This window comes from Pristis pectinata, chromosome 22, assembly GCF_009764475.1.
Source record: "Pristis pectinata isolate sPriPec2 chromosome 22, sPriPec2.1.pri, whole genome shotgun sequence".
Classification (NCBI taxonomy): Eukaryota; Metazoa; Chordata; class Chondrichthyes; order Rhinopristiformes; family Pristidae; genus Pristis; species Pristis pectinata.
This window is the reverse complement of record NC_067426.1, coordinates 6,259,800-6,282,189: the sequence shown is the minus strand read 5'-3', so window position 1 is coordinate 6,282,189 and position 22,390 is coordinate 6,259,800. Positions and strand designations below refer to the sequence as shown.

Sequence of the window (22,390 nt, the reverse complement as noted above, 5' to 3'; positions counted from 1 at the left end):
CAGATTCTCCTATTAAAACTATAAATTATATAATGGAGCATTTTTGCTTTGTGTTAGGATATTGGGATAAGCCTACTTTTTAATTGCATTGCCTTATCTTTCATCCCCAGCAAGGCAAAAGGAACATATCAGAAATTACCCTCCAGCTGGATAGAATATAAGTGCAGTGCAAGAGCTGGAGATCCTGTAAATGTCATGGTTAAAGTGGATGCATAATAGAGGTTCTTGGTGGTTATGCAATAGCATAAACTAACTTTCCATTCTATATATACGTCTTCCCAGCCTACGAACACCGGACTCATGCACAGCCTGTACATCCGTCCAAACATTGGGGAGACCAGTGGGATGGGTTTGTTGGCTGCTGTGGGGCTTCAGAGGACACCAGTTGGAACTTCGCCACATCGAAGCCACAAAGAATACATTCTAGTTAACATGTTGATGTCCACTTTGCGAATCCTATCTGGAGACACATCATCCAGGCCAGCAGAAGTGTGCTTTTCAAAACCCTCAATAACATTTAAAACCACATCTGCAGCAAAATCTTTTAATAGAACATCATAATTAGCCCAAGATAGACTTGGGCTAAATTTGCTTATATCAGCTTTATTTTTAAGATGGTAAAATGAGATTTAAAATGCTTCTCCAGACTATCTATTTCTATAGGACATCCCACCTCTGCAGACATTTACTGCCGTTTGGGAATTCAGTTTGCGGATGCATTTCTGACTTGTGAACCATTCGGATTAGGAACAGTTCTCAGGAATGGAACCTGCTGTAACCTGGGGAGGACTGGTACTTCTGTTTAACTTGTTAAATATTTTCAGTATGTAATAATAGAATGGTGTAGAACAGTAGGAAGCACTTGTCCCTTATGGTCTTTGTTGGTCCTTTGAAAGAACTATTCATAAGACCATAAGATATAGGAGCAGAATTAGGCCATTCAGCCCATCAAGTATGCTCTGCCATTCAATCATGGCTGATTTTTTTAAATCCTATTCTCCCGCCTTCTCTCTGTAACCCTTATCCAATTAGTACTACCCACTGATACTTTTCCAGAGTCCAGCAGTTTCTCCTATTCAGGCACATAGAGTGGCACAGTGGTGCTGTGGTTAGTTCTATGGCCTCACAGCTCAAGGCATCCAGGATCTTCATGGACTTTGTTTTTTTTTGTTCTAATTATGTTCTTTCTTGTGTAATTGTGCATAATTTATGTCCAATTTATGTTTTTCTTGTGAATGTTGTGTATCTGACCTTATGTGCCTGTGATGCTGCTGCAAGTTTTTCATTGCACCTGTGCATACATGTACTGATGCATATGACAATAAACTCGACTTTGACTTCGAAGTTCAATCTTAATCTCAGGTGTTGTCAGTGTGGAGTTCGTACGTCCTCCCTGTGGCTGTGTGAGTTTCCTCCGGGTGCTCTGGTTTCCTCCGTCCCAAAGGTGGTGTGCAGGTGAAGGTTAATGGTGAAGGTTTAATGGCAAAAAGAATCAAAAGAAAATTGATGGGCATGTGTGAGAGAGAAGAAGTCACGGGTACAGCAGAATAAGGGGAATGGAACTAATGGGATTTCTTCCTTCGGAGCTGGCAACGAGTCAATGGGCCAAGTAACCTCTTTCTACATCAATAAAAGTGTTAAGATATGTCCTATTCTATTTTCAAAGTTACTATTGAATCTCCATCCATTGCAGTTCCAGGCAGTGTGTTCCAGATCATAACGAGTCACTGCATAAAATGATCGCTTCTGCTCTGTCCTCTGGTTCTTCGTTATGTTACTTTAAATCTGTTATTTCTTGCCCCCATGTAGTCATTCTGAGTGAACAGCACAAGCAAGCTATAGAGTATAAACAATTCAAAACATTGAAGAAAATTATTGTCTCAAAATTCATAATATTCCATTCTATAATTTAAAACAGGGAGGTTTGTGCAGAGTTGCAGCTTCTATTAAAAAGGCACTTAGGGCTCTGTCGAAGACTTTGAGGTTGTTTAGTGTAAGAAGATAAAGTAAAATATGAAAACAATTGACCATCACCTACCAGCAGTGATAGGCTAACATTCCAATGGAGGTTTATTGAGCAATGGTAGAAGTGGTGGTTGGGTGATGCTGCAATAACAAACTCACTCTCAGCATCAAATCCAAGAAACTAATCAAGAGAAGACCCCGGTTCCAGTTTTCACTGGTGGGTCAGAGATAGAGAGAGTTAGCAGCTTCAAATTCCTGGGCATTAACATCTCAGATGACCTGTCCTGGGCACAGCATATAGAAGGCATGCCAGCACCTCTGCTTTCTTAGAAGCGTAAGGAGATTTGGCACGTCACAGATGCATCGTGGCCTGGTACAGCAATTCCAAAGAACAGGAACACAAGAGGCTGCAGAGAGTAGTGGACACAGTTCAGTCCATCACAGGCACAGCCCACCCCATCATCAAAAGCATCTCCAGGAAAGGCTGCCTCAAGAAGGCGTTATCTATCATCAAGGATCCCCACCATGTGGGCAATGGCCTCTTCTCAACTGCTACCATCAGGCAGGAGGTACAGAAGCCTGAAGTCCCACACCACCAGGTTCAGGAACAGCTACTCTCCTACAGCCATCAGGTTCTTGAACCAACCTGCACAACCCTAACCCTACCTCAGCAATGGAAAGCTACAGACTACCTCTTGCAACACACACAGAATGCTGGAGGGACTCAGCAGGTCAGGCAGCACCCATGGAGAGAAACAAACAGTTGACTTTTCAGGTCGAGTCCCTTACTCAGGACCTCTTGCACTACCATGGACTTATCTCTGATTGTGTTTCTTTTGCACTAATGTTTTGTTTTGCACACTTTTTCTTCACTGTCTTGTATAATTTATGTATAATTTATACTCTGTGTGTTGTCTTAACCTATGTGTCTGCGATGCTGCTGCAAGCAAACTTTTCATTGCACCTATACCTCACTGTACTTGTGCCCATGATAATAAGCTCGAGTTGACTTGAACTGAATTGGGATTTTATGACTGGTGCACTGTTGATGCAATTTGTACTGTCTACACAATCCACCGCAGTTAGTTATCGACTTACTTGACACCAACTCCAAAACCTGCGATCTCTACCACTAAGAAGGACATGGGCGGCGGGTGCATGTGAAGGTCACCACTTGGAGATTAATTTCTAAGTTACACACCGACAGAAAGATAATTTCTTTACTTCTCCATCGCTCCATCTAGATCCTGGAATTTCCTGCTCAACAGGACGTTGGAAGAACCTTCACCACATTCACGCTTGAGAGAGAGACAGTTAGCATTTCATGTCAAACTTCTTTTATTGCGTCATCAATCTGTTTTACTGATTCTGCCTGACCAGCTCAGTATCTCCACATGCAACAGGGAATCTGCAGGAAGAACTCACAATCGGTTGAGCAGCATCTGTGGGAGGAAAAGAATTGTCAAAACCCTGCAGTGTTTCAACCTGAAGCATTAACAATTCTTTTCACCCCCACGGATGCAGCTCGACCCATTGAGTTCCTCCAGCAGATTGTTTGTTGCTCCAGATTCCGGCATCTGCAGTCTCTGGTGTCTCCAGTATTTCCACATGTTCTGTTTTAGTTACAGTTTCCAGCAGTATTTTGGGTCGTAGTTCTGCGATCTATGTTAGTTATCCTGAGCAACCATCTACTGAGGACTAGAGACAAGCTGCTCTTTCAAATGGACAGAATACATGCTGCAAGAGCACTCTAACAAGAAAGAAAGAAACCAACTGTTAATATGAGAATCCAGTGGGAGTGTATTTTCTGAAGTATCATGTGCATGCATACATAACTACATATACAACTCCTCTTAAATAAGTGTAAATGGTTTTAGTAAGTGCAGCAGTCTTCAAACATCAAATATTGATCCTTTGATGTTTATCTGTCAAATTCAAATGCTGGCTACACTTCCAAATACCTTAATTATGATCTAACAGCCATGTCAAACGAGCTGAGTGTAAATAAACTTGTGCTAAATGTTACTGTGCTTGTTTCTCAATTCAAATTTGCAAACTGTCATTCTCTGTCAGATTTCATCAGTGTTAAGTCCTCATGCAGGTACCAAGCTTTTACTGTGTTTATGGTGCAATGGATTCTGATTTAAAATGGGAAAGGAATACCGAGAAAACATAATGGGTACAAGGGGAATTTTGCAGGAGACCTGGGATTTGCTTCTTTATGAGAGAAATAACAAGGCGCCCATACACCTCATTACAGCTTCTGTGTATTCCCTTTGTAGTTTCACTTTGTAAGTGTCGTCACAGAGACCTAAAAATATTTGATTCTTTTACTGTTGGCTTTCTGTGAAATGTCAGAGAGGAGGAGTGAGGGACCCAGCAAGTTCATTCAGCTTTTATTAAAAGAGGGCAGGGTACACTGAATAACACCACTGATTGAGCTGGGCAGCTATCTGTGTACAAGTTTTAATTGCTGTTACAGAATGTCAAATATCAGCTGTGGGTTATACCTCTTCTGAAGCTTAAATTACTTGTTTATGGGAATCTATGCAGCAATTAAGTACTGCTTAGGAAATCGAAAACATGATTACTTACGTGAAACAGAGAATGTACCTCTGGCAAAATACTATATTTCTGAGCTTTGGAGCTATATTTTGGAACATGTGATCTGCAGCCACTCGACACTGTATGGTTGGTACTAATTTCCAAGGAACAGCTGCCTCATATTCCACCTGGGTTGTCTACAATCCAATGGCTTGAACTTGCATTCTCCAATTTCAAGGAAACTGCACCTCCTCAGTCCCTTTTCTCTCTCCTCCTGATCTACCCAGTTCTTCCTACACCCACCCCAGCCCCCCCATCACCCTGTCTCTTGCCCCTCCTCCATTTGCCCATCACCCACACACTCCTCCAACTGGTTCTCCTCCCTCACTGTTCCCATCTGCCCTCCCCACCTCCCCCACTTAATTCCACGCTCCACCTTCCTCTCCTATCAGATTCCATCATCCGCAGCCCGTCGTCGCCTCCGCCTGTCACCTGCCAGCTTCTGTCCCTATTCCCACTCTCCCCTCCTCTATCCGCCTATCATCCCTCCTCACCTGGATCCACCTGTCTCTGGGCAGTTCTTGTCCCCTCTCCTTCCCTCCACCTCTTTATACTGGCTCTCCCCTTGATCTTTCAGTCCAGATGAAGGGTCCCGACCCGAAACATCAACTGCCCATTTCCCTCCAGAGATACTGCCTGACCCGCTGAGTTCCTTCAGCATCTTGTGTGTTGTTCCAGATTCCAGTATCTGCGTTTCCCAGTGCCTTCACCTAAGGATGAATTCCTGCCCCATTGACTTTGAGTAATTCTTCCAATTGATCTGCAACTTGATATAGCAGGGAATCTTTTGCGGAAGAAGCTGTTGTTTATTTGTTTCAAAGAATTAAAACAAAATCAGATTCAATCCAAATTCATGTCATCTTTAACAGAACATACTGACCTTCCACTGACAATTCCAATTACTGCGCGTTTACCACCCTGCTCCTTAAGCAATATAAAATGTAACAACTGGGGCATAAAATGACAGTAGTCTGAAGCAATTTGAGTAAACCTAACCTCCCTTGGTACACAGGGCTATAATTAAGCCATGTCACTTGAGGCAGTACCAACGCGTGGGTCTGTTGTATCTGGCTATAATAAATAATGAGTTACAAACAAGTTGATGGACCTTATAAATGCAGTAATTGTTTAGTCTTTTCTGGCATGACGTAACCAGATGGTGTATTAGAAATATGTGACAATTAAAGCTGGGATCTGAATGAGCAATGAAACATTTCATTCTTTAGGCGTGAACCTTCATTAGCACTAAACAATGAGCCCATCTTTCCTTTGCAGAGACAGGATGACTTGCTGGGAGTCACCGCTCTTCACCGTTTCTATTTCGGATGCTGTACTCTGTTTATATCAGAAGTTCCGTGAGACAAGTCCTCAGTGATATGTTGTGACAGCTTTCCGTTTTATATTCATGACATGACAACCCATCACACTAAGTAGCAGGAGGCAGGTCATACAAAAATAGCCAAACCCAGTTTGCTCAGCTTGCACTATGGACATGTTAATCAACAAAAGCAGTTAGCAAACATGGCCAATAGCAAATGTAAGTGATCAAAACTATTGCAAAATAGGTTTTTGAAAATGTTTCCAGTAGTTACCTTGAGCTTTCACTGAACTAACAAACCTGGTACCAAAGAGAAGGATCCAAATGTGATAAAAGGTAAGATAAGATGGACTCTTGACCTCATAATCCACCTTGTTATGAACTTGCACCTTATTGTCAACCTGCACTGCACTTTCTCTGTAACTGTAACACTTTATTCTGCATTCTGTTATTGTTTGCCCTTCTACTACCTCAATGTGCTGTTGTAATGAATTGATCTGTATGAGTGGCATGCAAGACAAGATTTTCACTGTACCTCAGTACATGAGCCAATGATAAATCAATCTACCAATTTACCATAATGGAAGAAAATACTTAGTCTTACTTCTAACATGGAATCTCATGAGCACCGTACTTACAGAGGGAAAAATAGAATCCTGCAGATGCCAGGAACCTGAAATAAAAACAGAGAAAGTTAGATACACTCAGCAGGTCCCCCAGAAAATGTAAAGGGAAAACCAGTTAATATTTCAGGTCTAGACGTATTCCTCCAGTAATGCAACAACCAGAACTGCACACAATACTCCAAATGTAGCCTAACCAACGTTTATACAGCTACCGAACTTTTATACTCAATGCCCGACCAGTGAAAGCAAGCATACCATATACCTTCTTTACCATCTTCCTTTGTTGCCACTTTCAGGGAGCTCTGGACTTGTGCCCCAAGAACCCTCTGTACATCAGTGCTTTTAAGGGTCCTGCCATTTACTTACATTTTACCTCCTAAGGTGCAAGATCTCACAATTGTCCAGATTAAACTCCATCTGCCATTTCTCTGCCCATATCTCCAACTGATCTATATCTTGCTGTATCCTTTGACAGCCTTCTTCACTGTCAACAACGCCACCAATTTTTGTGCCATCATCAAACTTACTAATCAGCCCATCTACACTTTCATCCAAATCATTTATATATACAGTATGTCACAAACAACAGAGGTCCCAGCACTGATCCCTGCAGCACGCCACTGGTCATAGATTTCCACTACTTCCCTCTGTCTTCTATGGCCAAGCCAATTTTGAATCCAGTCTATCTTGAAACCCATGTGTCTTAATCTTCTGGATCTGAATATCATGAGGGACCTTATCAACTGCCTTGCTAAAGCCCATGTGGAAACCATCCACTATCCTACCCTCAACAATCATTCGTGTCACCTCATCAAAAAAGAATCATTTTCGTAAGATATGACCTGCCCTGCACAAAGTCATGCTGACCATCTCTACTTTGGCTATGCTTTTTCCAAATGCGAGCAAATCCTATCCCTAAGAATCCTCTCAGATAGCTTCCCTACCACTGATGTGAAGCTCACCGGCCTATAATTTGATGAATTATCCTTATTGTCCTTCTTAAACAAAGGAACACCATTGGCTATTCTCCAGTCCTCTGGGATCTTGCCTGTGGCTAAAGAAGATACAAAGATCTCTGTCAAGGTCCCAGCAATCTCCTCTCTTGCCTCTCTCAATAACCTGGGGTAGATCCCATCAGGCCCTGGGAATTTATCCGCCTTAATGTTCTTCAAGAGACCCAACATGTCCTCCTTCTCGATATCAACAGGCCCTACAACATCAACATACCCCACAACCATCTCACTATCCTCCATGTTCTTTTCCTTGGTGAATGTCAGTGCAAAGTACTTGGCATCTCGCCCATTTTTTCTGGCTCCAGGCATAAATTCCCTCCTTTGTCCTTGAGTGGTCCTACCTTCTACCAAGCTACCACCTTGTTTTTAATGTATGTACAAAATGCCTTGAGATTTTCCTTAATCCTACCTACCAAGGACTTTTTTTTACTCTGCAAAAGAGCCTTCTACATGCACCTGAGAGAATCAGATCTTATCCACATTATAGGTGGTTCAAAGTGTGCAGCAGCCCTCCATTGGTATTACACAGTTACAACAGCCGAGATCTCTGGACTGTGAGTGGATCCCACTATCAGGTACTGATTTAGATGCATTGACCTCTTAGCTAAAAGCCTGAAGTTAAGACATTATTTGATTTTCTTTTGAGACACAAGAGACTCTGCAGATGCTGGAATCTGGAGCAACACACGCATAGTGCTGGAGGAACTCAGCAGGTCAGGCAGCACTTATGGAGGGAAATAAACAGTCGACAATTTGGGTTGAGACCAGCTCATGAAGAGGTGGAGCTGCCTGACTTGCTGAGTATTTCCTGCAGTTTCTGTTTCACCCATGGAGTATAAATCAGTTGTGGTGGCCTGCACTGGATCCCAGACAATCCCCAGTGCTGTGTTCTGTTCAGGAAAGGCTCTGACCACAAACTTGGAGTCAACTGATGTTATGAGTCTGGCCTTGGTTGAGAGGAAAATTACTTGGCATCCTTGTGACAGATAAAGTGAAATTATATGGTCCCTTTCTCTTTATGAGCAGCAGGTACAAATCCAACTAACTTCAGTTGATTGTAAAGCACAGTTGACATCCTGAGATCATGAAAGGTGCATTTTCTTTCTCATTCCTTTCTTCGGTTCTTCCTTGCTCTTTTGGAATGTGGTCAGAAAAACATGAAGCCATAGACGGCCATTCAGCCCGTCATGTCTGCTCCATCATTTAATAAGATCATTGTTGATCTTTTACCTGAGTGGCCCTTTCCTGCACTAACTTCAGATATAGATGACTTGGACGAGAATGTAGATGGGTGGGTTAGTGAGTTCGAAGACAACACAAAAATTGGTGGAGATGACGGCAGTGAAGAAGGTCATCAAAGGATACAGCAGGATAGAGATCAGTTACAGTTATGGGCGGAGAAATGGCAGATGGAGTTTAATCCAGGCAAGTGTGAGGTGTTGTATTTTGGGAGGTCAAATGTAAAGGGAACTCTACAGTAAATGACAAGACCCTTACCGGCATTGATGTACAGAGGGATCTTGGGTTCCAAGTCCATGCCTCCCTGAAAGTGCAACGCATGCAAGTAGAGTGGTAAAGAAGGCATACGGCATGCTTACCTTCATCACCAGGGGCATAGAGTATAAGAGTTAGGCAGTCATGTTGCAGTTCTATAAAACTTTGGTTAGCCTGCACTTGGAGTTTGCATGCAGTTCTGGTCGCCCCATTACAGGAAGGATGTGGAGGCTTTGGAGAGGGTGCAGAAGAGGTTTACCAGGATGCTGCCTGGATTAGAGGGTATTAGTCACAAGGAAAGGCTGGACAAATTTGGATTGTTTTCTTTGGAGCGTCGGAGGCTGAGGGGTGACCTGATAGAAGTTTATAAAATTATGAGAGGCGTAGATGGAGTAGACAGTGAGAATTTTTTTTCTCAGGGTAAAAATGTTGAATACTAGAGGGCATAGCTTTAACATGAGAAGGGGAAAGTTTAAAGGAGGTGTTTGGGACAAGTTTTTTACACAGTGGGTTGTAGGTGCCTGGAACGTGCTGCCAAGGGTGGTAGTGGAAGCAGATACGATAGTGGCGTACAAGAAGATTTTAGATAGACATATGAATATGCAGGGAATGGAAGGAAATGGATCATGTGCAGGCAGAAGGGATTAGTTTAATTTGGCATCATGTTCAGCACAGACATATTGGGCTGAAGGGCCTGTTCCTGTGTTGTACTGTTCTATGTTCTAACCCCTTGTCATTTGTTTCCTGTAACATACAAAAGTCTACTGATCTTTGTCTTGAGTGACTGAGTTCTTTTCCTCCATTCATAACTGTCACGGGGTAGGGATTCTCATGAGCAAAGATGTAACTTTTTTTTTCAAGGAAGCTTTGAGAACATCCTTGAAACGCCTTCTATATCCTCCTGAAAGTCTCTTGCCGCGATGGAGTGTGGAGCAGAGTTGCTGCTTCAGGCGCCAAATGTCGGCATGTGAACAATGAAGTCGACCTGTAAGAGCTGGCTGAGTGTATTTAGAGACATGACACTGGCAACATTGTCTTAGAAGAGGACAATGATTCTCATTTGCATAGTATGTTAGTGCTTGTCCTGCTGAAGGGAAGGGCATAGAGGAGAACCAAGAGGTAGGATCCCCTCCCACCCCAGTCATTCTCTCTTCTCACGGCTCCCATCATGCAGAAGATACAAAAGCCTGAGAGCACCTACCACCAGGCTCAAGGATATCTTCTATCCCACTGTTATTAGACCCTTGAATGGACCTCCCATACGCTAAAGAATGAACTCTTGATCTCCTAATCTACCTCGTCGTGGCTCTTGCACTTTACTTGTCTACCTGCACTGCACTTTTTCGGTAATTGTAACGCTATCTTCTGCATTCTGTTTTCGTTCTACTACCTTAATGTACTTATGTAAGGAATGATCTGCCTGGATGGCATGGTATGCAAAACAAAAAGCTTTTCACTGTACTTTGGTACATCTGACAATAAGAAACCAATAACAATGTGGGTGTGGTATAAAAGCCATTTTAGGTGATGCTCTGACTGAATTTGATGGATTATAATGGAACCTGGGGAATGATGGCGGGAGGGTGATAGAGGAAGATATTGTCACCCGTATCAAAAACTGTGTATAGGTCAGGAAGGATGAGGCGGGAGATTACCATTGCCACAATCACATAGAATCTCATTACTGACATGGGCTGAAGCAATAGAGGGCATGATCTTATCAAACAATGGACTACTAAAATGAATCTGAAGGCATTCTGTTCAAATGTAATAGGTTTCTGTGAGTGAAAGGTTTTAAAAAGATTAGCAATGTATCGAGTATGTGAATAACATTCAATTCACCTCCAAGAAAATCTATTACCATAGAGCTTAGAAATTTTTATTATTCCATTTAATTCCACAGCAAAAAATACTTTAAAATATTTAATAGCACTGGTATTTAAAGAGTAAAGCTTACATCAATTGATACAAAATGACTTTGACTTATCAAAAAGATTTGAAAAAGTGCATGTTTGGATAACCGGCTATGATAACTCAAAGGAAAAACTGAGCTGGGTGCAAAATATTGGAAAGTTCAATGATTGTAATTGGAAGCAAGGTAAACAGAAACAGTCTGTGGCTGGAAGATTAGAAGGACATATGAGATATGGGCAAGATGTGACCCCCAACACTCTCACACCCCCCCCACCCCCATCTTATAATCAGTGAAAGACATGGGATATGGAGGGATGTGGGCCAATCCTTAACGTTAAGATGGACACGCTTGAAGTCAAAACGCATCCATAAATGAAAGGAAAGCAAAGTTGCGACTTTTTTTCATTGGAACATAGGAGAATGAGGGGTACTCTGATAGAGGTGTATAAAATCATGAGGGGTATATATAGGGTGAATGCACACAGTCTGTTTCCCCAGAGTTGGGGAATCAAGAACTAGAGGGCATGGGTTTAAGGTGAGAGGGGAAAGATTTAATGGGAGCCTGAGGGGCAACTTTTTCACCCAGAGAGTGATCCGAGTATGGAATGAGCTGCCAGAGGAAGTGGTGGAGGCAGGTACAATAACAACATTTAAAAGGTACTTGGACAGGTACATGGATAGGAAAGATTTAGAGGGATATGGGCCAAATGCAGGCAAATGGGACTAGCTTAGATGGGAATCTTGGTCAGCATGGACCAGTTTCATTATGTAACCGAATATCCTGGTTATGTAATGGAACAGAAAATGCCAGTAGTACTCCAAAGGTCAGGCAACATGTACTTCAGGTCAATGTCCTTTCACCAGAATGAAAACAAGCAAGTGTGCTTCAAGTTGCAAAGAAGGAGAAGGGGTGGAGAGAACAAAGGCACCATTGGTGATAGTGTAGAGACCAAGTGACTCCAAGTGACACAGATGCTGTTGGTGTTGACTGACAGAGGTTAGCGAGAGCTTGTTCATTATTGCTGATCTGCCTGGAGGAGGTGTGAATAGAGGGAACAAGGGGCAGGAGAAGCACTAAAATAAACACATGAGATGCAGAACATAGCAGTTGCCAGATATCTGAAGTAAAAGAGAAATCTGGAAATGGTCACGTGATGCTAGTTGAGTAAGTATTGGCCAGGATAATGGGGTACAGTAAAACACTGATAATCTGGCACACTCAAGACTTTGATTTTGCAAAATCAGATTTTCTAGATTATTGGATGTTATTAACATTAATGCTTCAATAATTAATTCAATTACTTTACATGCTCCATAAATTTTCCTGTGAATGTGGTAAGATGAAAGGGAATGTGGGATATGGGACTCTGGTCAGTTTAAAGAGAGCATGGTAACCAGGGCTCCAGTCAGTTGAATGGGAGCATGGAAACTGGGGTCCTGGTGAGTGGAAGGAAGTGTGGGGACCAGGACCCAGGTGATTGCGAAGGGAGCGATGGAACCAGGGCCCTGTGAGTAGGAAGGGGAGCAGAGGAACCCAGGTCCCAGTGATGGAAGGGTGCAAATCAAACATTACCTAGTGATCCAGATGCTGATTTCCAAATGGTTGTAGAGTGAATTATTGGGTTTTTATGGTTGGTCTCCTTCACTTCAAAGCAGTGTCATAAAATCCCCCTTGTGAGGAGGACAGAGAAGATCCCAGATCAATGAGGTAGAAATCTCCACCGACTAGATATTGGAAAGACCAAACCCATTGCCTTCTGTCTCCATCACAAACTCCAATCTCTGGCCATTATCTGCACCCGCATCCAAAGACCACCTTCTCCAACAGTATCGCACTGAAGTGCCAGCTGAGCTTTCAAGTTCCTAGAGCTGGAACTGGAACAGGAGCCTTCAGAAAGATGGAAACAGTTCTACTGCACTGGCAAGGCAGCACAAGCCAGCCAGCAGACAAAGAGTGCATTTAAAGTGTTTGAATGCTCAAAATTGTTCTTTGTCCAAAGAGAACATAACACAATGTCTCTCAGTAACCCTGGCTTCTTTGTTGGATCTACACCATTGAATTATTGTATTCAGTAAGACTCTAATATTTTGAGACATCTTGTTGGGTCATAAATCATGGAATGAAGTAAGGAAGGAGGGTGTCATGACAATTTAGCTTGATATATTTTGTGAATAATTGCTCAAATATTAAAAACAAATGCATTAGTTATTTAAAGACTTTCAGTTATAATAATAATCATATGCTTGTTAATAAACCATTACGGAGTAAACACTTTTCTCTGTAATATATGTGCATTTAACTTTGCTTCTGTGCATTGATGTTTCATACAGCGCTATGCATCTGGTAGTTGTTTACTTCTTGTGGAATGCAGATACAACATTTCTGATTTGAATCATGGCACTTTGGAAATTCAGCCAGCTACCCCGTCTGTCTTTGATACTAGTTCCATGCAAGTTACACACAGGAGGTGATCACTCCATTGCAACATTCCTTTAATATGTTCACATCATATGAAGTATATCATATGAGAGGCATAAATAGGGTAGAAATCAGAGTGGGGACACATGAGACTGCAGATGCTGGAATCTGGAGCAGCAAACAATCTGCTGGAGGAACTCAGTGGGTAGAGCAGCTTCTGTGGGGGGTTGGGGGGGGGGAGGTGGCGGGAAGGAATTGTCGATGTTTCAGTTTGAAACCCTGCATCAGAATATCAGAAAGTCAGAGTTAATTTCCCAGGGTGGGAATGTCAAATACTGGAGGACATAGGTTTAAGGTGAGTTTAAAAGAGATGTGTAGGGCAAGTCTTTTTACACAGGGAGAGGTAGGTGCCTGGAATGTGCTGCCAAGTGTTTAAGAGGCGTGTAGAGAGACACATGAACAGGCAGGGAACGGAGGGATACCAACCATGTGCAGGTAGCTGGGATTAGTTAGACTGGCATCATGGTCAAAGGGCCGATTCCTGTGCTGCACTGTTCTATGTTTTATGCAGAACACTGGCTGAGAAATTATGTCATGGGACTCCATATGGTTGGTCACTGCCAGAACTTTGCTTGCACCTATCCTGTACTTTGCTTGCTTCACTGGCTGCACAAGGTGGGACGGAAGAAGCCATCAACTGCAACTGATGCCTTGCCATTCCTGAATTCACTGCCCAGCCCTGGAACGGTTGTGAGCTCTTCCTGCAACGACACTTTTAATTGCACAGTTGAATTTCCAGGGCTTAATGTCAGTGAAATTTCATTAGTCAAATTCAGTAGGCAAAGGACGTTGCACAGAACAGAGGATGCATTTTAAATCCTGTATGATTTCTTCAAAATAAAAGTGTTTTTCATTTTTGTTATTTTCTAGAAAGGAAAGGATAGAAGGTAGTGTTGTTGACTTAGATTGTGCTTATCGACATTATCCAGTTTGGAAAACGCATCTGCCGGAACTGCCAAGTCGAGAGAAAGAAATGACAATTGTAATTAAAACGTGAAAGGAAGCAAAATAATTCAAAATTACTCAGTGTCTGCTGGCATTGTGCTTTTAAACAAAACCCAGTCAGTACCAGAGCAGCCATCATCTAATGAGCTGAACATCTGTTTATCAGTCTCAATGCCTTAGCTGTGTTTCGCTCCCAAAGCACAGCTGTCATGGTCTGTCACAGCTGTCCGAGGAAGAGATTGAGGGAATAAAAGCAAGTATAATGGGGTTATGGAACAGAGCGTGGCACACAGAGCTGGAAGAGGCTGACACCTACCATACCACAGCCACCAATCAACTGTTCTTAACTTGTTGAAACAGCTGCACAATGTGTTGGTTCAGGTGTGCCCACTTTCAGGAATTTCACTTAAATAATTAAACACCATAAGACATAGGAGTAGAATTAGGCCATTCTGCCCATCGGGTCTGCTCTGCCATTCAGTCATGGCTGATTTATTATTCCCTCTCAACCCCATTCTCCTGCCTTCTCCCCGTAGCCTTTGACAGCCTTACTAATGAAGAACCTATCGACCTCTGCTTTAAATATACCCAATGACTTGGCCTCCACAGCCGTCTGTGGCAATGAATTCCACAGATTTAGCACCCTCTGGCTAAAGGAATTCCTCCTCATCTCTGTTCTAAAGGGACATCCGTTTATTTTGAGGCTGTGCCCTCTGGTCCTAGCCTCTCCCACTAATGGAAACATCATCTCCACATCCACTCTATCCAGGCCTTTCAATGTTCAGTAGGTTTCAATGAGATCCCCTCTTATCCTTCTAAACTCCAGCGAGTACGGGCCCAGAGACATTAAAGAGAAGTAAGGAAATATTCTTCTACATTTGTGTTATAAATTTGTACAGAGAGGCGGAAATGCAGCAGCAATTTTAATTGTAGTTATTTTAGATTGATTCTATGTCACTGATGTGGAACGGCCTCCGTAGGAAAGAATGTTGAGCAAGGCATAAAACAGATATCACTTCACTCTGAAATAAAAACACAAAATGCTACACTCAGCAGGTCAGGCAGCATCTGTGGAAAGAGAAAGAGAGTTAAAGTGTCAGGCCTGAGATCCTTTGTCAGATTGTTTCTCTTTCCGCAGATGCTGCCTGGCCTGCTGAGTGTTTCCAGTTTTATCTGTTTTTATTTCAGATTTGCTGCATCTGCAGCTTTTAAAAAATTTTCTCTCCATTATGAACCCACTTGAGCTATCACCCGAACCCAATTCACTCCAACGTACAAATCACGGATTCACAAACTATTTAATAATTAAGGAGTAATAAACTGATTTTGTCCAACTGGTGCAGGTAGAATGATGCCAACTGTGATGGCTGCCGACAGTGACAATGGGAAAAGGTTGTGGGTTGGTTTGTAAAACGTTTGTCCCTTTGAATTGTTGTCTGCTCCTGGCAGAGCTATCTCATCACTCCCATTCCCCTACACTTTCCCCATTCCCCTATAAATTATTCCCTCTCAAATGTCCATCTAATTTCCTTTTGTAGGCCCTGATTGATTCTGTTCCCACAGGCGGAAAGTTTCACATGATGGTTACTGACTGAATAAAGATGACTTTCATCACAAGCCCCTTGTATCTGTTGCCCCAAATTTGAAATCAGCATTTCCTGGTCCTTGAACCAGCTGTTAACCAGCTTCCCTCTAACCCATCTAAAGTTCGTACATAGAACATAGAACAGTACAGCACAGGAACAGGCCCTTCGGTCCATGATGTTGTGCCAACTAATTAAACTAATGGCTCTTCACCCCTTCTGCCTGCACATGGTCCATATCTCTCCATTCTCTGCAGGTTCATGTGCCTATCTAAGAGCAGCTTAAACACCACCATTGTATCTGCCTCCACCACCACCCCAGGCAGCGCATTCCAGGCACCCACCACTTTCTGTGTAAAAAACTTGCCCCACACATCTCCTTTGAACTTTTCCCCCTCTCGCCTTAAATGTGTGTCCTCTAGTATTAGACATTTCGACCCTGGGGAAAGGATACTGGCAGTCTACCTTATCTATGTCCCTCATGATTTTTTAAACTTTTATCAGGTCTCCCCTCAGCCTCCACCGCTCAAGATAAAACCACCCTAGTTTGTCCAACCTGTCTCGTACACTTCTATCAAACCTCCTCTCCAATGTTCTATACTACCAGTGAAGGTCTGGTTTAATTTGAGGCAATGAAAGGGTTAAAAGTTGTTTATTCCTGTGACGCTTTTGGGATTGATGTGCCAAAGTATGATTTTCTTGACATTCTGGTTAGTGTTTGCTAAGACAGCATGATACGTAGGATTCATGTTGCTTGTTTTACAATGTCAAATGGCTTAGAGGATGACAAGAACGAAACAATGGTAACGCAGAAAGATATGTGGTTGGCATCTGTTACTTTGAAGGAAATACATCTTTTCTCGGCTGCTGTTTACAATGACACCCATAAACCATCATTAATTATCAAGGCATGTTTTTCTGTAAGTCAAACACAAATACCTCAAACTTTTCTAGAGAAATTATAAACCATAGAACAAAAGGCAAACAAGGTTCACTTCTAGCCAGGAGAAAACATAACAGGATTGTTGATTTCTCTCTAATGTGTAATGCTCAAAGAAAATGTGTATTTTTCAATCTGATCTTTTGCAAATAAAAGCAGAGCTGTGACGTATAATTGGTGTCAGGATTTGAAGTGTCTTACTTGTTTTCTTACCATAATGCTTAGGGAATGTTGAGATGAGGTTAGTAGGACTTAAAGGGTTAAAAGCATGTAGAGCTAACAATTTGCTTGTGTTTTGTTGTTTATTCAGTTCTACCTGTTTAAAAATAGACCTTTCACAGAGTGAGACAGGATAGAACATAGGACAGTGTAGCACAGGAATGGGCCCTTCGGTCCACAATGTCTGTGCCGACCATGATGCCAATTTAAGCAGCACATCTGCCTGCACATGGTTGGCACAGACATTGTGGGCCGAAGGGCCTGTTCCTGTGCTGTACTGTTAACGACCATTTTCTGGCTCTTTGCCCATCACTCCGGAAATTCACCCAGGCGCTTCCTAGTGAGAGCTGAGCTTGCACATTTGATGTAATTTCCATGTCAGACACACATCAAACATCGTCATTTCCCAATCATTTGTGGTTGAAGTCAGACTAGCTCAGTGGTCACTCCCAGGATGATGACGTTTTTAATCTGCACTGTAGAGCTACACCATGGAAAATTCTCATTGCTGGCCTTCCATCTTTAGTGGTCCAGCCCACAAGATACCAATACCCCCAACACCCCGACACTGACTTCTCTTTCCTCCAAAGTCCCCAATGGAGACCTGATCTCCAACCTTCTCCTCACAAAGCAGTAATCTACAGACAGCTGAACCAACTCTTCACCAACCCCGACTGGACCTCCAGTGTCAGCACACCATCGCCAACCCTGATTGGACTTCCAACTGGTATTGGTATTGGTTTATTATTGTCACTTGTACCAAGGAACAGTGAAAAACTTGTCTTGCAAACCGATCGTACAGGTCAATTCATTACACTGTGCAGCTACATTGAGTTAGTACACAGTGCATTGATGTAGTACAGGTAAAAACAATAACAGTACAGAGTAAAGTGTCACAGCTACAGAGAAAGTGCAGTGCAATAAGGTGCAAGGTCACAACAAGGTAGATCGTGAGGTCATAGTCCATCTCATTTTATAAGGGAGCCGTTCAATAGTCTTATCACAGTGGGGTAGAAGCTGTCCTTAAGTCTGGTGGTACGTGCCCTCAGGTTCCTGTATCTTCTACCCAATGGAAGAGGAGAGAAGAGAGAATGTCCTGGGTGGGTGGGGTCTTTGATTATGCTGGCTGCTTCACCAAGACAACAAGAGGTAAGGACAGAGTCCAAGGAGGGGAGGCTGGTGTCCGTGATGTGCTGGGCTGTGTCCACAACTCTCTGCAGTTTCTTGTGGTCCTGGGCAGAGCAGTTGTTGTACTAAGCCGTGATACATCCAGATAGGATGATTTCTATGGTGCATCTGTAAAAGTTGGTGAGAGTCAAAGGGGACAAACCAAATTTCATTAGCCTCCTGAGGAAGTAGAGGCACTGCTGAGCTTTCTTGGCTGTGGCTTCTACAGACAGCCTGTTGGTGATGTTCACTCCCAGGAACTTGAAGCTCTCAACCCTCTCGACCTCAGCACCATTGATGTAGACAGGTGCATGTACACTGCCCCCTTTCCTAAAGTCAATATCAGCACACCATCTCCAACCCTGATTGGACCTCCAATGTCAGCACTTCATAGCTAACCCCGATTGGACCTCCAACGTCAGCACACCACCCTCAACCCCTCAGGCCAAGACTGTGCTGCCAATCCCTGAGAACTCAGGTGCTGTTGAAGTTTGCCAATGTGGGGCATTGGCAAGTGACACAACCACCACATGGTGCACTTTTCATGGGGCACATCAATTTTAGGCCATACTTTATGTTGGTTGTTTACCACAGAGTGAAGTCTGAAAGAGCTGCAACAAACAATTCATAAATATTACCTTGCAAAAAGAAAACAAACATTCCTGCACTCATGGCTTCTTTGAGTTTCATCTAAAACCGTGCAGAATGATTTCAGCCCTGTACCACTTGCAAGGAGGGGAAGAATCAGCTTAAAAAAGCTGTAAGCTTTTGTGGAGCAGCCATCTTGGAGAGGCCATTTTGAGAAGGCCAGTTTTGAGGTCAAAGTGCGGAGGCTTCGACGAGGGAAACTTCAGTGAGGTAAGCTGAGCAGTGAAGAGGTACGGTAAGTCAAGATAAGGTCTTTATTTTTACTTTCTTTTAACCCAGTACTAAGTTCAGAGCTAGAAGTAGCAGTCAGTGGAATAGGTATGCTCCTCCTGTGAGATCAGGAAGAAATCAAGTGTCCCTGATGACTATATTTGCAGGAGGTGTGTCTAGGTGCAGCTCCTCTCAGACAGTATGGATTGGTTGGAACAGATATCTCTTGGACTCACTGAGTAGCATAGGGGAGGCAGAGAGTGTTATAGATAGAAGTTTCAGGGAGGTGGTAGCACCACAGGTTCAGTCAAATAGATGGGTAACTGCCAGGAGAAGAAGGCAGGTGGATACTGTTGGGAGTGATGGCATCTCAGGGGAAAGCAACAGCTGCAGCCAGACCGGTGGCACCATGTCCAACTCTGTTGAATAGCAGGATAGGTCCAAGTCCAGATGAGTGGTAGTGATAGGGATCTCTATGGTCAGGGTCATGGGCGGGTGTTTCTGGGGCCGTGAGTGAGACTCCAGGATGGCACATTGCCTCTCCGGTGTCAGGGTTGAGTGGGGCACAGGACATTCTGAAAGGGGAGGGTGAACAGCCAGAGGTCATGGTCTATATTGGTGAATAAAGGGAATTAAGCAGAAGGTTAAAAAAGCAGGAATCTTTGGAATACTCCCTGCGTCCTACGCTAGTGAAGGTAGGAAGAGGAAGGTATGGCTGAAGAGCTGGCTCAGGGCTTCAGCTGCTCGGTAATTGGTTTACTATTGTCACATGTACCAAAATACAGTAAAAAACTTTTGTTTGCATGCCATCCAGCCCGATCATTCCATATGTAAGTACATCAAGGTTGTAGAAAAGGAAAATAAAACAAAATGCAGAATATAATGTCACAGTTACAGAGAAAGTGCAGTGCAGGTAGATAAATAAAGTGCAAGGGCCACAACGAGGTAGACTGAGAGATGAAGAGTTCATCTTTATTGTACAAGAGGTCCATTCAAGGGTCTTATAACAACAGGATAGAAGCTGTCCATGAGCCTGGTGGTACGTGCTTTCAGGCTTTTGTATCTTCTGCCCGACGGGAGGGGGGAGAAGAGAGAACAACTGGGGTAGGAGGTGTCCTTGACAATGTTGGCTGATTTCCCGTGGCAGTGGGACATGTAGACAGAGTCAATGTAGGAGAGACTCGTTTGTGACATAGACTGGGTTGTGTCCACAAGTCTCTGCAATTTCTTATGATCTTGGGCAGAGCAGTTGCCATACCAAGTCATAGCGCATCCCGATAGGATGGTTTCTCTGATGCATCTATAAAAATTGGTGAGGGTCATCAGGGACATGCCGAATTTGCTTGGACCACTAGGATCTCTTCCGGGGCAGAAGTGATCTGTACAAGAGGGAATTGTATCTGAAATAGAGGGGGATCAATATCCCCCTGGGACAGTAGTTGAATGAGCAAGGCATAGAGGGATATGAAATTAATGCTGGCAAGTGGGAACAAAATAATTAGGCTTGATGGTAGGCATAGACATGGTGGGCTGAAGGGCCTGTTTCTATGCTGTACAACTCAATGATTCTGTGCCCTAATTCCCATTGTCCCATCCTCCCATAACCTTTGTTCTTGCGAAGGTACACTTCCTCCTGGATACGGAAAAATATTTTAAATTTTTTATCCTTCTTTTCAAATCCTTCCATGGATTTGTCCTATTCTATCCATCCAACATCTTTCAGCACAACGACCCTCCAAGGTCTCTGCCCTCCTCCAATTCTGGCCCTTTGTGTATCTTTGGTTTTAATTGCGTCACTATTGGTGGCTGTGAGCTCAGGACTTAGCTGTGGAAATCCCTCCCCAAGTTTCACACCTCTTCACATCTTTTTCCCTTTATTGGTTCTTCTCCAGCATCAAGAGTGACAGGAGTCTCTGGAGTTCCCTTTGCTTAGAAATGTGCTATGTTGTTGCATTTGTGCATTGTATCCTGCCTCTGAAAAGCCGTGGGTTGAAATCAACAAAATGAATTTTGCAAAGTCCAATGGGCTGACACAACTGTCTGAAATGTTTAGCACTGTACACCAGGCTTATACTCTGAGCAACTTTGCATTAAATCCACTTTTGCCATCTGTGTGATTAGCAGAATTATACAGAACAAGAGATTGAATATTTGTCATTTTTTTCTCCCCTTACAATATATACATTATGAATCCTTCTGATTTATGAGAATCCCTGATCTGTGACCACTCAGAATGGAGAAGGAGCATCTGGGAAGTTATCGAGCATCTTGAGTCTCTTCAGAAGCAAATGCAAAGAGCAGAAAATGTGCATTAAATCCCAATAACACATCCACCCATCCCACCAAACTCCAGATGTCCCAAATGCAGCAGAGACTGCAGATCTTCAGCTACCTCAGAACCTACAGGACTGAAGTGGAAGCAAATTATCCTCAACCCTAAAGGACTGATAAAAAAAATTAGCAACAAAGGTTAGTCCCACACACTAAGTAACCGCTCATTATGAATGCTTAATCTGTATTAAAGGGCAATCAAGACTTTTATACAGTTTTATGGGATTAAGTATAATAAGATAAGGTATCTTTATTAGTCACATGTACATCGAAACACACAGTGAAATGCATCTTTTGCATAGAGTCTTCTGGGGGCAGCCCACAAGTGTCGCCACGCTTTCGGCGCCAACATAGCATGACCACAACTTCCTAACTTGTACGTCTTTGGAATGTGGGAGGAAACCGGAGCATCCGGAGAAAACCCACGCATCTTGGGGAGAACGTAAAAACTCTGTACAGACAGTGGCTGGAATTGAACCCGGGTCACTGGCGCTGTAAAGCGTTACGCTAACCGCTACACTACCGTGCCTGCCTACTAACTATTTAGTAAATGTTAGTTACAAAAATGAAGAGAAAAATTCCAAAGACTCAACAAAGCACAAACAAATATGCATGTTACGGAGGAATTATTGTTCCCACAAAATAGATGCAACAATGTGTTATGAAAGAGAAAGCTTGTTAAACAATGACTGCATTTCCAAATCAACAATAAGATACTGTAAGTTCTTGTCACGAACCAGCAACAAAAGAAACACTCTGTGTCATGTATAAGTGTTTAAAACTACTTTATTAATAACTACTTATGATAATAAGAAAAATACAAGTAAAAATGTTAGAATGTTAGAAGTAAAAATGTTAGATCTTAAACATTAACCCCAAAAACTAAACTCGTAGTGTGTGTGTGGCAAATTCCCAAACTCCAAGTTCAGTTCAG

General features: G+C 42.9%; 1 long non-coding RNA gene across 1 annotated transcript in view; it reads right to left on the bottom strand.

Moving 5' to 3' along the window:
• Window positions 1-3,569: 3,569 nt before the first annotated feature.
• LOC127581737 (uncharacterized) overlaps window positions 3,570-22,390 on the bottom strand; it is a 31,842-nt gene continuing 13,021 nt past the window's right edge. Inside the window, exons 2-3 of the long non-coding RNA XR_007958000.1 lie at window positions 6,526-6,560; window positions 3,570-3,715 (exon numbers count right to left, since the gene is read on the bottom strand). This is a non-coding gene — a long non-coding RNA (uncharacterized LOC127581737). The remainder of the gene's footprint in view (window positions 3,716-6,525; window positions 6,561-22,390) is intronic.